This window comes from Podarcis liolepis, assembly GCF_965112155.1.
Source record: "Podarcis liolepis genome assembly, chromosome: 7".
In the NCBI taxonomy this organism is placed as follows: Eukaryota; Metazoa; Chordata; class Lepidosauria; order Squamata; family Lacertidae; genus Podarcis; species Podarcis liolepis.
The window spans coordinates 77,907,698-77,921,802 of NC_139561.1; the positions used below are offsets into that span (position 1 = coordinate 77,907,698).

General features: G+C 46.6%; 2 long non-coding RNA genes across 2 annotated transcripts; both read right to left on the minus strand.

The window, feature by feature from the left end:
• Positions 1-3,600: 3,600 nt before the first annotated feature.
• LOC310712556 lies at positions 3,601-6,700 on the minus strand. The gene is made up of 3 exons (XR_014528936.1): positions 6,556-6,700; positions 5,950-6,081; positions 3,601-3,822 (listed from the first exon to the last, which is right to left on the minus strand). It is a non-coding gene; the product is annotated as an uncharacterized lncRNA (long non-coding RNA).
• Positions 6,701-7,429: 729 nt separating this feature from the next.
• Positions 7,430-10,540, minus strand: LOC310712563. Its single transcript, XR_014528943.1, has 3 exons — positions 10,465-10,540; positions 8,400-8,452; positions 7,430-7,512 (listed from the first exon to the last, which is right to left on the minus strand). It is a non-coding gene; the product is annotated as an uncharacterized lncRNA (long non-coding RNA).
• Positions 10,541-14,105: the final 3,565 nt, after the last annotated feature.

Genomic DNA, 14,105 nt, shown 5'->3' on the forward strand with positions numbered 1-14,105 from the left:
CCGCAGTGACCAACACCACCATCTTGCCCATAGACTCACTTATGCACCTTTCCCCCAGGACCTTTGTGTAAGTTCGATGGATTCTAAGAGTGGTCAATCCTTCATCTGCTGTTCTTTGGGGTCACTGTTTTGCAGCACAACGCACAAAGCAGAAGGTGGGGAGTCTACACAAAAAACCATGCAACTAGCTTTTGGGGCAAGATGCTTCCAGCACATATCACTCACCTGGTATAAGTATTCAAGGCCCACCCAGGGAGAAAAAGGCATTTGCTGGATCAGTCATGGGTGGGGAGTTAGAATGGGGCAACTAGGGCTTCTGCAGTAAGGTTACCAGATTTTTTTCAATGAATCCAGGGACACTTCATTGAAATGAGTCGGAATCATAGGATTTTCTAAGGGGACTGATTTGTAAATCTGGGGACTGTCTCCGGGAAACGGGGATGTCTGGTAACCTTATTCTGCAGACACAGCAGGTGGCTGGGAAACAAGAGATGGGAGATTGAGTCCCAACAGGGGAAAGAGAACTCCCCCCCCCTTTTTTTTGCATGTCTGGCTGCACAGGAGCTAGTTCCTAGTGTAGCCTTATGAGGCTTTGCCCTTGGGTTGGGAAGAGTATTGCGCCCGGGAAAGGGAGATGGGAGTCAACAGACACTCAAGGAATAGTTTCAGAGAAAAAGCTTTATTTCTACCATCCGTGAACTGGTAGAAGGAGCAAGTGTGATAGATTCACAAACAAGCACGAGTTCACAGTCATTTGCACAGAGCATATATTCCCCTTCTAGTTCCCTCCCCTTTCTCCTCCTCCTCAAGAGTCCTGCCCCATGAGTTCCCCTGAGCATGAACAGAAAGCTCCTGTCTTGGGACTCTTTTGGACTCTTCCCAGGAAAGGGGGATGAGAAGCCTTGCGTTCAGCGTGTCCAAAGATGTGTTACAACCGAATGAGATAAGAGTCAGTTCTCAGGCTTGCTTTGAACAGAACCTATTCATTAGCTTTTTGAAGCCTTATTATACTGATAAAAGTAACATTTTGCCTTTGCCACAGCATCTTGTGAGAAAGCAGAGGAAAACTTTAGCTGTGGATTTTTAGAAGAGAGAAAGGGAATTTTGGACAGTTTTGAGGCCTGGGCTGATTATTGAGGCCTGGGGTGACTTCGGGCCTAGGTGGGGCACCTGTCCTCACCTCCTTCACTAGGAGCCAAGGTCCCTTTGCCTCCCAATAAAATATTGGAAGGGTCTTCCCCATCACCCCAAAGTTGAAGTGAATTGCTACTCAAATGGTGTGTGTGTGTGCCATGCCTTGTGATCAATTATATGGGATGGGGCTTACCTGGCACCCCTGTCTGGATGATAGGGGCAGGGGTGTCACCAAGAAAAGTGAGTGAACTCCCAGGATGCAAATCCATACTGTAAACCCCACAGAGCACTTGTTGCTGTTACAGTGGTACCTTGGTTCTCAAACTTAATCCATTCCGGAGTGCAATCGACTCCAGAAACCGTTCAAAAACCAAGGCGCGGCTCCCGATTGGCTGCAGGAGCTTCCTGCACTCAATTGGAAGCTGCCTTGGATGTTTGGCTTCCAAAAAAACATTCACAGACCAGAGCACTTCTGGGTTTTCGGCGTTTGGGAACCGATTTGTTCGACAACTAAGCTGTTCGAGAATCAAAGTACCACTGTACCATTTGAAATTGCCAGTTGCTTGTTAACTGAAGGCCTCCAAGTGACTTACGGCATGTTTAAAACATAAACATAAAGAAATTCTACCATAAAGACAGAACAAAACAACCCTCCCCTAACCGCCACAGGCTTGGAAGCATGCTAGTAGCAAAACGACATCACCTTAGTCTAGCAAAAGATAAATGTTGTCAATGTTGCAACCCTAACAACAATGACAAAATCCTTTAAAGCATTGCCCCGCATGTGAAGAAGAAGTACCTTTGAGAATGAAAGGTGGGGAAGATGGTTAGATGTAGAAAGATTCAGGGGAAGAAACATGTGGTGGGGCTAGTGGTTGCACGAGGATAGATGGTTCGATGTCCAGTGAGATAGGCTAGTTTCTTGGCCATAAGGTGCGGAGAGAGATGAGAGGAGCCTGTGTTGGCCAAAGGGTGTTGCCCAACCTTATCCAACCTGGAAGCCTCCAGATGTTTTGGATTGCATTTCCCATCACTTGTGTTGCTTGGGGCTGATGGGAACTATAGTTCAAAGCATCTGGAGGGGTTCAGCTTAAGCACTTGTCTACAGCAGCAGATAGATATGGCCATAGATGGTCACATTAGTCTGCCCCATTTTAGACATCTCACTAGCAAATATACAGTGTGTCCACATGTCTGCCTTCATAGATGCAAGTGTAACAACAACAACAACAACAACAACAACAATAATAATAGTAATAATAATTTATTATTTGTACCCCGCCCATCTGGCTGGGTTTCCCCAGCCAATCTGGGCGGCTTCCATAGAAACCAAAAAACACTAAAACAATGGGTGGTAGTCTATACTCTTTACATGGTTTATTTCTATGGATTGTGGTATTAGTGCAGCTGACACAAGTTTAATATGAAAGGCCTCCCCACATGAACTATCTGTGACCTTGGTACAAGCTCCTATCTCATATGGACCTGGCAGTGGCGTAGCGTGGGTTGTCAGCACCCGGGGCAAGGCAAGTAATTTGCGCCCCCTAACCCGTGGATTTGCGCCCCCTAACCCTAACCCCCAGATGTTACGCCCGGTGCGGCCGGCCCCCCATGCACCCCCCACGCTACGCCACTGGGACCTGGAAAGAACAGCTAACTTCCTGATCCTAATAGTTGCAGAGAAGATCAGAACATAAATGTTTCTATTTTTCCAGAAAAGACTGTTTACTCTTTATTAACCTCCTATAAGCAGGAATCAGACTTCAGACAGTGAAGATCTATTTTAAGGTAATCTCAAGGACCTACACATCGCTGGACTAGGGACCAAATGAATGGATGAGAGACCTTTGTTCCCTTGCTGGCACAGGTTTCTGACGTGGAAAGCTTAACTCTTGCAGAAGCCACATGTCTCAAATTATTGATTTTGTGCACTGCTTTGCTCCAATATAATGTACACCCCTTCATTATTTTGCTTTCCTATGTAATGAAATTGTGTCAAATATCCAATAGCAAAACATTCACACCTCCTCTAGCACAAGGGAGATAAGAACGTATTCTTACACTTTCATAATGTCTCTTACTTGCATCAATGGAGGATGAAGATTGTGTGTCTCTGTACATAGAAACCTCTGACTTTCCTATGGTTGGAAGATTGCCTACTTCACAAAAGAAAGTATTTGTTCCACAAACAAGGGCCTTTGGCCCTGCCCACCACTGGCTGGTGAGCCCACCCCTCCGAAGGCTGTCATGAAGAAAATCATCACACAGGCTGAAAAAGGGTTCTCCATCTCTGCTAAGTCTCATTGACCAACATATCTTCAATGGACAAGCTTGTCCTCATTTCTTTTTGTTTTATTTTTTTCCACGATTCATTACAATTCAGTAAAATAACTCTGAAAACAAATTATTCTGAAAAACCAAATATAGAGAAGAACATGGAAAGGAAGTTCTCCCATGGTGCTGACTAACAGGAGGGGGTTCATTAGAGGACGATCTTCACTGCCAGAAGCCCCAACAGGGCCAGAAGGGGAATTCTCGATGATGGAGGTGCCTTATTGGCTGGTTTGCATTGAGCTGGTTTCATTAGTGTTTCAGAAGCAGTAACATGGAAGGTCGTTCTCATCATTTCTTGCACAGCTGCACAGTAAGACTTGGTAGTGCAACCTTTCACGATGATTTCATCCACCCCTGGAGATGGAAAGCAAAGACTACAGTTTAAACCCACAAACCAGGAAAAGGGAAAGTTCTCAAAATTAGGAATTCATTCAGTTCATTTCTCACAACAGGCCAGGCTAACCTGATGCTCCTGAACGTTTTATTATTATTAGAACCAAGAATTAAACACAAACTTCTAACAGATAAAAACATAGAGGTGGACTGGCGCTACCTGACCTAAATTTATATTACGACGTTGTCTGTTTAAATTGGTTAAAAGAGTGGATTGTATTAAAAGATAGTGATTTGTTAGATCTAGAAGGATTTAACAATCATTATGGTTGGCATGCATATTTAGCTTGCCTCTAGAAGCAATTACAATAAAAAAGAAAAACATGGAATGAGAATGGGCGACATATAAAGATCTGATTAAGGAAAAAGATAATAAATTGGTAATTAAAGATTATGAGGAAATTAAACAACACCTTACGGGTTGGATCCAATACAATCAATTGAATGAAGTGTTCAAGACAGATAAGAAAAAAGTTTCTCAAATGAACCTTCATTATTAGAAAAAGTGTTATTACAAAACAAAACTAAGGTAATATCAAAAATGTATGATACCTTATTGGAGTGGGAGGTCAAAGACGAACAGGTCAAGGAGGTAATGATCAAGTGGGCTTCAGATATTGGGAAAACCATTAACTTAACAGCATGGGAAGAACTATGGAGAAAGAACTGGAAATTTACAGCCTGTGAAGTATTGAGGGAAAATCTAATCAAGATGTTTTATAGATGGTACTTAACACCTACCAAAATAGCTAAAAGTTGTAAGACAAAAACAGATCTGTGCTGGAGGTGTGGTAAAACATAGGGAACACTTATACATATTTGGTGGACCTGGGGAAAAATCAAAAGCTTCTGGAACATAGTATATGACGAGCTTAAAAAAATGTTTAAGTATAACTTTATGAAAAACATAGAAGCTTTTCTATTAGGGATAATGGACACAGGTATAGCAAGAGAAGATCAGAAAATATTCCTCTCTGCCACAGGAGCAGCAAGGATCCTAATTGCTAAAAACTGGAAAAAAGAAATTGTGCCAACGAAAAACGAATGGCAAGACAAACTGTTAGAGTATATTAAACTAGCTAGATTAACAGAGGCAATTAGAGATCACACTAGAAAAGAATTTCAAAAAGCATGGGGAAAATGCAGAGAATATTTCACAAAACAGTGCCCTAAAATACATACCCGGGCTTGTTTCGATGAATGTCTGTAGGAGACTTTGTGGATATTTAAGTTATAATTAGAAAAATCTTAATAATTATTCATAAAGGAAACAGCTTATAAGAAGTAATTAAGGAGGCCAGATACAGGATAAAGGAAGTCTTTTATTTGGTTGTTTGTATTGTTGTATGTTATGCTTATTGTATGTGATGTTCATGTTTAATGAGGGTGGATTTCTGTATTGGAGGGTGGGGGTGTATGTTATGTTGTAAATAAAATTTCCAATAAAAATTTAAAAAATAAAATAAAAAGAGAACACATCTCACAGACAGATTTTATGCATTTCTCTGGACTTTGAATGGCATTTGCAACACATGCAAAATGTGCTTCTTGCTGGTGAACTCATTGAAAAGCATGCATTGTTTCCAAGGGGATTCTACTCAGGGTAGACCCACTGAAATTAACAGAACTAAGTTAGCTGTGCCCATTCGTTACAATGGCTCCACGCTGTGGTTGATATAGTGGTACCTCGGGTTAGTTCTTAACCTGAAACCATTCTTAACCTGAGGCGCACTTTTGCCTTCCGCTGCCACTGCGCCACCGGCGCACGATTTCCATTCTCATCCTGGGGCAAAGTTCGCAACCTGGAGCAACTACTTTGGGGTTAGCGGAGTTTGTAACCCAAAGTGTTTGTAACCCAAGGTATCACTGTACTGGCTACAACCCTGAAGAGTTACATAAAATGTGCACATTTCAGGTAAAAAGTAAACACGAAATTGGTTTTAAAAAATGCAAGCAGATGAACAGAGGAACATGGAACGGACCCCTGTGACTGATTGCTAGCAAGATGAAAATGGGACAGGACTTGCTGCTCAGCCAATCCCTGCTCATAATCAGCAATATCAACATAGCAGATCTTAACAGAATTACCAGATTTGAGGGTAGCATCCAGACAGTGGTCCTCATCTCCTGTACATTCTACCTCCTCTGTAGAGCACTGGGAATTTTGAGTAAAGCAGGCTGGACATTTTTTCCCGTTGGCTTTACTGCTGATTGGTGGCACTATTTGGGGGGGGGGGACAGAGACACTGTCAGAAAAGGAAATATACTGGGACCATTCTCCAGCCCAAGGACCATGTTCTCTTGTGGGGTGCACATGCCAGTCGTAGATGGGGCCTGAAGCAGAAGTGCGTGGAGCAATGAATACTAAGCCTTACTTTCATACAGTAGGCTAGTTTCTCTATCTTGGCAAGTGAGAGATGTCATCACAATTCACATTCTGACCAGGCAAAAACATTCAGTGAGGTTTGGGCCTCTCCTTTGGAGGTTTTCAAGCAGAGGTTGGATGGCCATCTCTCGTGGATGGTCGGTTCAAATGGGGACAGGTGGTCCTTGAGGTATTGGGAAACATTTTTATGTTCCTAGGTTCACACACACACACACACACACACACACACACACACACACACCCCATGGCACAACCTGGCCTCTGGAACACAGAGCAGGAAAAGAGGATGAGAGCTAAACTATACCTGCCTTGAGGAGAAACAGATGCACAGTCATCCCCCTTACAGCAGACAACCTTTCCTCTGGCAGTAAACATTTTGCCCAAATTCAGATAAAATGGTTCAAGTCCGCAGATGCCAGGAGATAGACAGCCTTTCATTATTTCTTGGTTTGGTCCGTCAGCTGCAGAGAAGGAATGATGATGATGATGATAATAATAATAATAATAATAATAATAATAATAATAATAATAATGCAGAGACTAGAGGGTGAAGCAAGGCAGGTGGAAGGAGGCCTTGCCTGACTAAGTCTCTCCCCTCACAGTTCTTCCTCCAGGACCAGCTCCCTTGTGAGGACTCCTAGATAAGCATTTAGGGCAGTGTCCTACAATGCAATGTCCCTCTGGCATTGCTGGGCTACAGCTCCCATTAGCCCTTGCCAGCACAGTGAAGGGCCAGGAATGATGGGAACTGTAGTCCAGCAACATATGGAGGGATGCCAGCCCTTGACCACAGTGCCAAGGTACCTCAGGCTGCTGAGGGCTGGAAAAGTGAGCTCTCTGCTTGAAAACTTAGAGGCCATGTTCTCCAGATGTTTTTGAGAATACAATCCCCACCAGCCACAACCACAGCCACAGTCTGCACTGCAAATGGTGATGGATGATGGGAGTTGTAGTCCAAAGCATTCGGAGGCCCCTAGCTATGGGTGGGCTGCATTTAGATTGCTGCTAGCAATCTAAGCAGTCACCGCTGCAGGTGAATGAATGAATGAATGAATGGCCTGGTTCCAACGAGGGCATCTTGATATATCTTTTTGCAAACCTATGGCCTATGCCCTGGCCTGAATTTGGTGGAGATCCTTCTCACTCACCTACTGTGACTTCAACAACAGCAACAGCACATCTGTCTTCAGCAGCACTGCAGTTCGCCATCGTGCCCGTACAGTTCAAGCCTGGCCCTGTGCAGGTTTCGCACTCCAAGGAGTCACCTGCAGGAGAGAAGATGCAAGGTTTCCTAAGCAGGGTCCATGTGCACACATCATTCTACGTTATCATCTGCAAAAGGGGCCAGGATCCCACAAACGTGTGTCAAGCAGTGGTGGAGCTTCATGCTCCAGGATGGCGGGGTGGAGAGCAGGCAGGGGCGGGGCTGGCATGCGTCCTAGGGGCATGGCACGCCATCCGCAGGGATGTGACGTGCGGCCAGCAGGGGCGTGGCGTGCATCCTGGGGGCATGGTGTGGCATGCAGCGTGGGCAGGGGGGCACCCCACCAGGCTCGCGCTGCCAGGGGCGGTGCACTCCCCCTGCAGTCCTCTTCCTCCGCCAGTGGTGTCAAGTGCAACTCTGTTCCTGCTCTGTGTAATGCGACACTCACCAGCTTGAAGGTGATACAGTGGTACCTCGGGTTAAGTACTTAATTCATTCCGGAGGTCCGTTCTTAACCTGAAACTTATCTTAACCTGGAGCACCACTTTAACTAATGGGGCCTCCTGCTGCTGCAGCGCCACCAGAGCCCGATTTCTGTTCTTATCCTGAAGCAAAGTTCTTAACCTGAAGCACTATTTCTGGTTACAGATAGGTAGCCGTGTTGGTCTGCCATAGTCAAAATGGTATCTGAAGAAGTGTGCATGCACACGAAAGCTCATACCAAGAACTAACTTAGTTGGTCTTTAAGGTGCTACTGGCAGGAATTTTTTTATTTTCACTATTTCTGGGTTAGCGGAGTGTGTAACCTGAAGCCTATGTAACCCGAGGTACCACTGTATATTGGTTTCCACCCCGGTCAGCCCTTCCAGATTTCCCAGCTTGGATCTCCTTTACTCCCAACCATCCCACTGCAACACACACCAGCCCTAGAAGATTACGACTGCTTACCTGGGGTTAGAAGCACAGAGAAGAGAAGAAGTCCCAAGAGAGCCGGCATAGCACTGGGGAAGAAATGACAGGTGGAAATGAGTGCAAAAGTTTTTTTCAGCCTGGTGTGAATTTTGAAGGAGAGCTGCATTTTTATTCCTATCGCTTCAGGGAATGTAAATTAGGTAAACTGGTCTCTAAACACGAACTGAGTAGAATTTCACCCAGCGGCGTAGCGTGAGTTGTCAGCACCCGGGGCAAGGCAAGTAATTTGCGCCCCCCCTAACCCCTAACCTGCCGATCTGAGGCGAGTTGCCGCTGGCGCTGCCGCCCAAACGACGCCGCTTGCCCGGAGGAGGAGAGGGGCAGAGAGGCGAGGAAAATGCAACATGGCCCAGCAGCTGCAGCAGCACCGGCGGAGGCGGGGCTGTGAGGAGGGGCTGCCTGGCGCGTCCTCCGTGGCCCTGACGCGCGGGGACCGCGGTGAGCGCTGAGAGCCGCTGCCTGCCGGACGCCTTCAGCCCAGGCGCGCGCACGGCTCGTCGGTTCCGCGAGACATGGGGCTCTGCTACAGCCTGCGCCCGAGGCTCTTCGGCGACTCCGGAGGCAGTGAGCACGCCCCCCCCAGATGTTGCGCCTGGTGCGGCCGGCCCCCCTTGCACCCCCCACGCTACGCCACTGATTTCACCCCTGTTGTTGCAAACTGTAGATACAAATCTCCTGGCCAATTAATCCTTTGAGAAGTTCATGGGATCAAGTATATATATTGGGGGTTGGGTGTGTGTGTAGGGGTGGAAAACTAAATTATCCCCCCCATTTCAACAAATAGTTTTTTAAAATAAATAAATCCCAAACTTAATAAGCAACCAATTTAAGGAGCCAAATCCATCCAGGGAGGCTGTAAGGCTCACCTCATATTTTATCAGAATCCTGCTGTCATGTGGAGGTGCTCAATGTATGTGCCAGTGGAGATCATAGCAGTCAGGTGCGCGGCCATTTTCTTCTCAGTTCCATCCGAGAGTGGTGTGTATATGTGTGTTGCACACGTGTGCACGTGCACACACACTCCTAATAACTAGAGGCTGGCATGACTAAACCAAGTGAGATCAACCTTATCTCCTTTTTAGATAGTGTTACTCATGTGGTAGATCACGGGAACACCTTGATTTCAGCAAAGTATTGGGTAACTGTGGTATGTTAAAGTTTTCCTAGCAATGCTCAGCTCCCTTAACAAGCTATAGTTGCCAGCATTCTATGGGAGAAGTGTGCTTTACATATGTGGTTGTGAGCTTACTCCCAAGTAAGTATGGCAATGAGCATAGCCCAGCAAAAATTGCCTGACCGGCTTCTCTGTCTTCAACAGACAGACTGAGTGTCCCCTCATTTTGAGGGTAGCAGCAACAGAAGGGGACTTTTCAGTGGTGGACCCCTTTCACATCCAAAGGGCATGGCACCTACCCTCCTATTCTTCCAGGGCTGTAACATTTAATGTTGTTTTAACACCATTTAATTTTAATCTGTTTATAGCTACATATTAGTTTTAGCTTTGTTTAGTTTTCATATATCACCCTAGCTTCCTCATTCCTCTTTCAGTGGCACAGGAAATAAACATATTTTCTTAAATAAAATAAATAGCAACCTAACCATGAGAGCAGTAACCCCTCTGCCAGAACATTGCCATTTCTCAGAAATACAAACTAGTATTATTTCTAGATTTAGGCCACGTTCACACCATCCATTCGAAGCCCTCTGATACCACTTTAAACAGTTGCAGCTTCACCCAAAGAATTCTGGGAGCTGTTGTTGTTTGCTAACGGTGCTGAGAGTTTTTAGGAGTGCCTCTGTTGCCCTCCAAGAGTGACACATCTCAGAGTTCTCCGTGAAGGCAGATTGATTCTTAGCCATTCTGAAAACTGAAGCTCCCAACAACTCTCAGCACCCTTAACAAACCACACCTTCCAGAATTGTTTGGTGGCACCCATGACTATTTAAAGTGGTATTGAGAGTGCTTTAAACAGATGGTGCAAATGTGATCTAAGAGTTTGCCAAGTCTAGAGCTCCAAAACGGATGTAGTATGTGACTTACCACAAGATGTGAAGGATTGCAGGGCAGGTGTTCCTCAATCAGGATGTCTTCTTCTGGCTGCTAAAGGTCACTTATGGCACATCTATTCTTTAATACCTTGCCTTATGTAGGAACCAAAGGCTTTGGAACGACACACAAGAAATATTTGCATTTCATGCTATATATGATAGCACCAATTTGATGTTCCCCACGATTGCTCCACCCATTCACCACTCAAGGTTTTTAAATATACATACATCCATAAAAAATATGGTAGAACAAAGTTCAGTTGAGTCAAACAGCTTTTTTTTTAAAATCCCCATAAAAATGAAGTGCAACAACGAATAAGGATCAAGGATAGAACAATGAAATAAAATGAGACAATGGTGTGGGAGGGAACCAAGGTACAAAAACCAGATGTCATTAAGGTAGAAAGACACACCTTATTCTGGATATATCACTTCCAGGTTCGTGTGAAGATTGGGATAGATGAATCTGTACATTTCTGATTCTGATTCTCATTTTTGCCCATATCCCCATAACGAAGAATGGAGAGATGTTGCATTGGATGGAATACTTATATTCATTATATAGCAAAGGAAAAGAGCTACAACAAATTGAACTGCTTTGTGAGTTTAAGGGCTGGTGGAATTTGGATCAGCTGGTGGGAGGCAAAAGAAAGTACAGTGGACGCTCGGGTTGAGAACATGATCCATGTGGGATGCACGTTTGCAACCCACAGCGTTTTCAACGCACATTGGCGCGTCTGCACACGTGCGGGTTGCAATTCAGCATTTCTGCACATGCGCGACTGCCAAAACCCGGAAGTAACCTGTTCCAGTACTTCTGGGTTTTGCTGGGTCCGTAACCTGAAAAAACGCAACCTGAAGTGTCTGTAACCTGAGGTATGACTGTACTTCTTCACACAGCACAGTGTTAAATGATGGAACTAGCTTCCACAGGACGCAAGATCACCACCAGCTTGGATGGCTTTAAAAGAGGAATGGACAAATTCATGGAGGAGAAGGCCACCAATGGCTACAAGTCATGATGGCTATTGTCAGGGGCTCAGGGACGGAGGCACAAGGGAGAGAGGAAATGGAGAGTGAAGGGGAAGAATCTGAGGGCAGCGTAGGGGAGTATGACAGTGATCCGAGAGATTCCATGAGCTTCTCCAGCGAATCAGGAGATTCCCAGAAGGAGGCGCCGATGGTCAGGGCAAGGGGGGTCCCAGGGGGGACACACCAGAAACAAGGGGCCAGCGGGGACTCCCAAAGCAGCAGCGGGAGATCAGGACCAGCTTCCCCACCAGAGCGTAGTGGGGGGGAAGGGTCCCATGTGTCAGGGCCAGCGTCTCCTCCAGCAGGGGGAGAAGATGAGTCAGGACTGACCACGCCTCCATTGGAGAGTGGGGGAACGGAGGGGAGGTCAGGTCCAGCTAGCCCCCCCCCCGAAGGGGGAAGCAGTGACAGGAGCAGTGTAACGGTCAGGAGGAAGGTTGCCGGCTGGGCGCGCGCGCCAAGTTCAAATGTAGAGGCGCGTGGGACAGCAGAAAACCCGGATTGGGAACCAGGTCCTAAAGCCCGCCGGAGGCAGGGGGAAGACTCAGGGGACTCAGCGTCAGAAGAGTCTAGGAAGGGCGAGACCCCAGCTGACAGGCGGAACCAGAGGAGGAAGGAGCAAAGGAAGAGGTGGAGCAAGGCTAGAGTCTTAAACTGGTGTCTGGGGGGAGGAGATTCAGACGGAGATTCGGCGGTCTAGAGTTTCAGACGTAGAGCTGCACGCTACGGCTGTGGAAGTGAAACTGAACTTCAATAAAGACTTTTGTATAAAACAACGAACTGACGTTGGTCCTTTGTGAGCTGGGACCTCGGGCAGCTCTGACAGCTATATTCTGCGCTGATGATCGGAGGCAGTAATACCTTCTTAAGACCAGTTATTAGTAGACATAATAATAATAATAATAATAATAATAATAATAATAATAATAATAATAATAATATATTTATTATTTATACCCCGCCCATCTGGCTGGGCCTCCCCAGCCACTCTGGGCGGCTTCCATAAAAACCAAAAATACAGTAAAATATCACACATTAAAAACTTCCCTGAACAGGGCTGCCTTAAGATGTCTTCTGAATGTCAGGTAGTTGTTTATCGCTTTGACATCTGCTGGAAGGGCGTTCCACAGGGCGGGCGCCACTACCGAGAAGGCCCTCTGCCTGGTTCCCTGTAGCTTTGCTTCTCGCAATGAGGGAACCGCCAGAAGGCCCTCGGCGCTGGACCTCAGCGTCCGGGCAGAATGATGGGGGTGGAGACGCTCCTTCAGGTATACTGGACCGAGGCCGTTTAGGGCTTTAAAGGTCAGCACCAACACTTTGAATTGTGCTCGGAAACGTACTGGGAGCCAATGTAGGTCTTTCAAGACCGGTGTTATATGGTCTCGGCGACCGCCCCCTGTCACCAGTCTAGCTGCTGCATTCTGGATTAGTTGTAGTTTCCGGGTCACCTTCAAAGGTAGCCCCACATAGAGCGCATTGCAGTAGTCCAAGCGAGAGATAACCAGAGCATGCACCACTCTGGCGAGACAGTCCGCAGGCAGATAGGGTCTCAGCCTATGTACCAGATGGAGCTGGTAAACAGCTGCCCTGGACACAGATTTGACCTGTGCCTCCATGGACAGCTGTGAGTCCAAAATGACTCCCAGGCTGCGCACCTGGTCCTTCAGAGTCACAGTTACCCCATTCAGGACCAGGGAATCCTCCACACCTGCCCGCCTCCTGTCCCCCCAAAACAGTACTTCTGTCTTGTCAGGATTCAACCTCAATCTGTTTGCCGCCATCCATCCTCCAACCGCCTCCAGACACTCATGCAGGACCTTCACCGCCTTCACTGGTTCTGATTTAAAAGAGAGGTAGAGCTGGGTATCATCAGCATACTGATGAACACCCAGCCCAAACCTCCTGATGATCTCTCCCAGCGGCTGCATGTAAATGTTGAAAAGCATGGGGGAGAGCACAGAACCCTGAGGCACCCCACAAGTGAGAGCCCAGGGGTCTGAACACTCATCCCCCCCCACCACTTTCTGAACACGGCCCAGGAGGAAGGAGCGGAACCACTGTATAACAGTGCCCCCAGCTCCCAGCCCCTCAAGACGGTCCAGAAGGATGCTATGGTCAATGGTATCAAACGCCACTGAGAGATCCAGCAGAACTAGGAAACAGCTCTCACCTTTGTCCCTAGCCTGCCGGAGATCATCAACCAGTGCGACCAAGGCAGTTTCAGTCCCATGATGAGACACAGTAAGGGGAGAGAGCTCTGATGCCTGAATCTTTCTTGCAGGTTTCTGAGCTAGATGGGCCATTGAGCTAATGCAGCAGGACATGTTTCATGTCCTGAGGTTCTCAAGCTGTGTGTGTAAATGTGAATATTTGCAGCCCACATATTCGTAACATGATGTCTAAAACAACGCCCCTATAAACACTGCCTTTCATTTCCAGTCAGTCTTGAGGGCCAAATGCTGGCTTCCAGGCCTCATTCCTGGGTCCTCAGGACTCTCCTTAGTTTAGGCAATAAACCTGGCTGAGACCATGGTCCTCTTCACAGGCCACTCCTCTTGCTGGTTCTCCTTCTCGTCCTCTTCAGGTGGTTGTGCCTGCCAA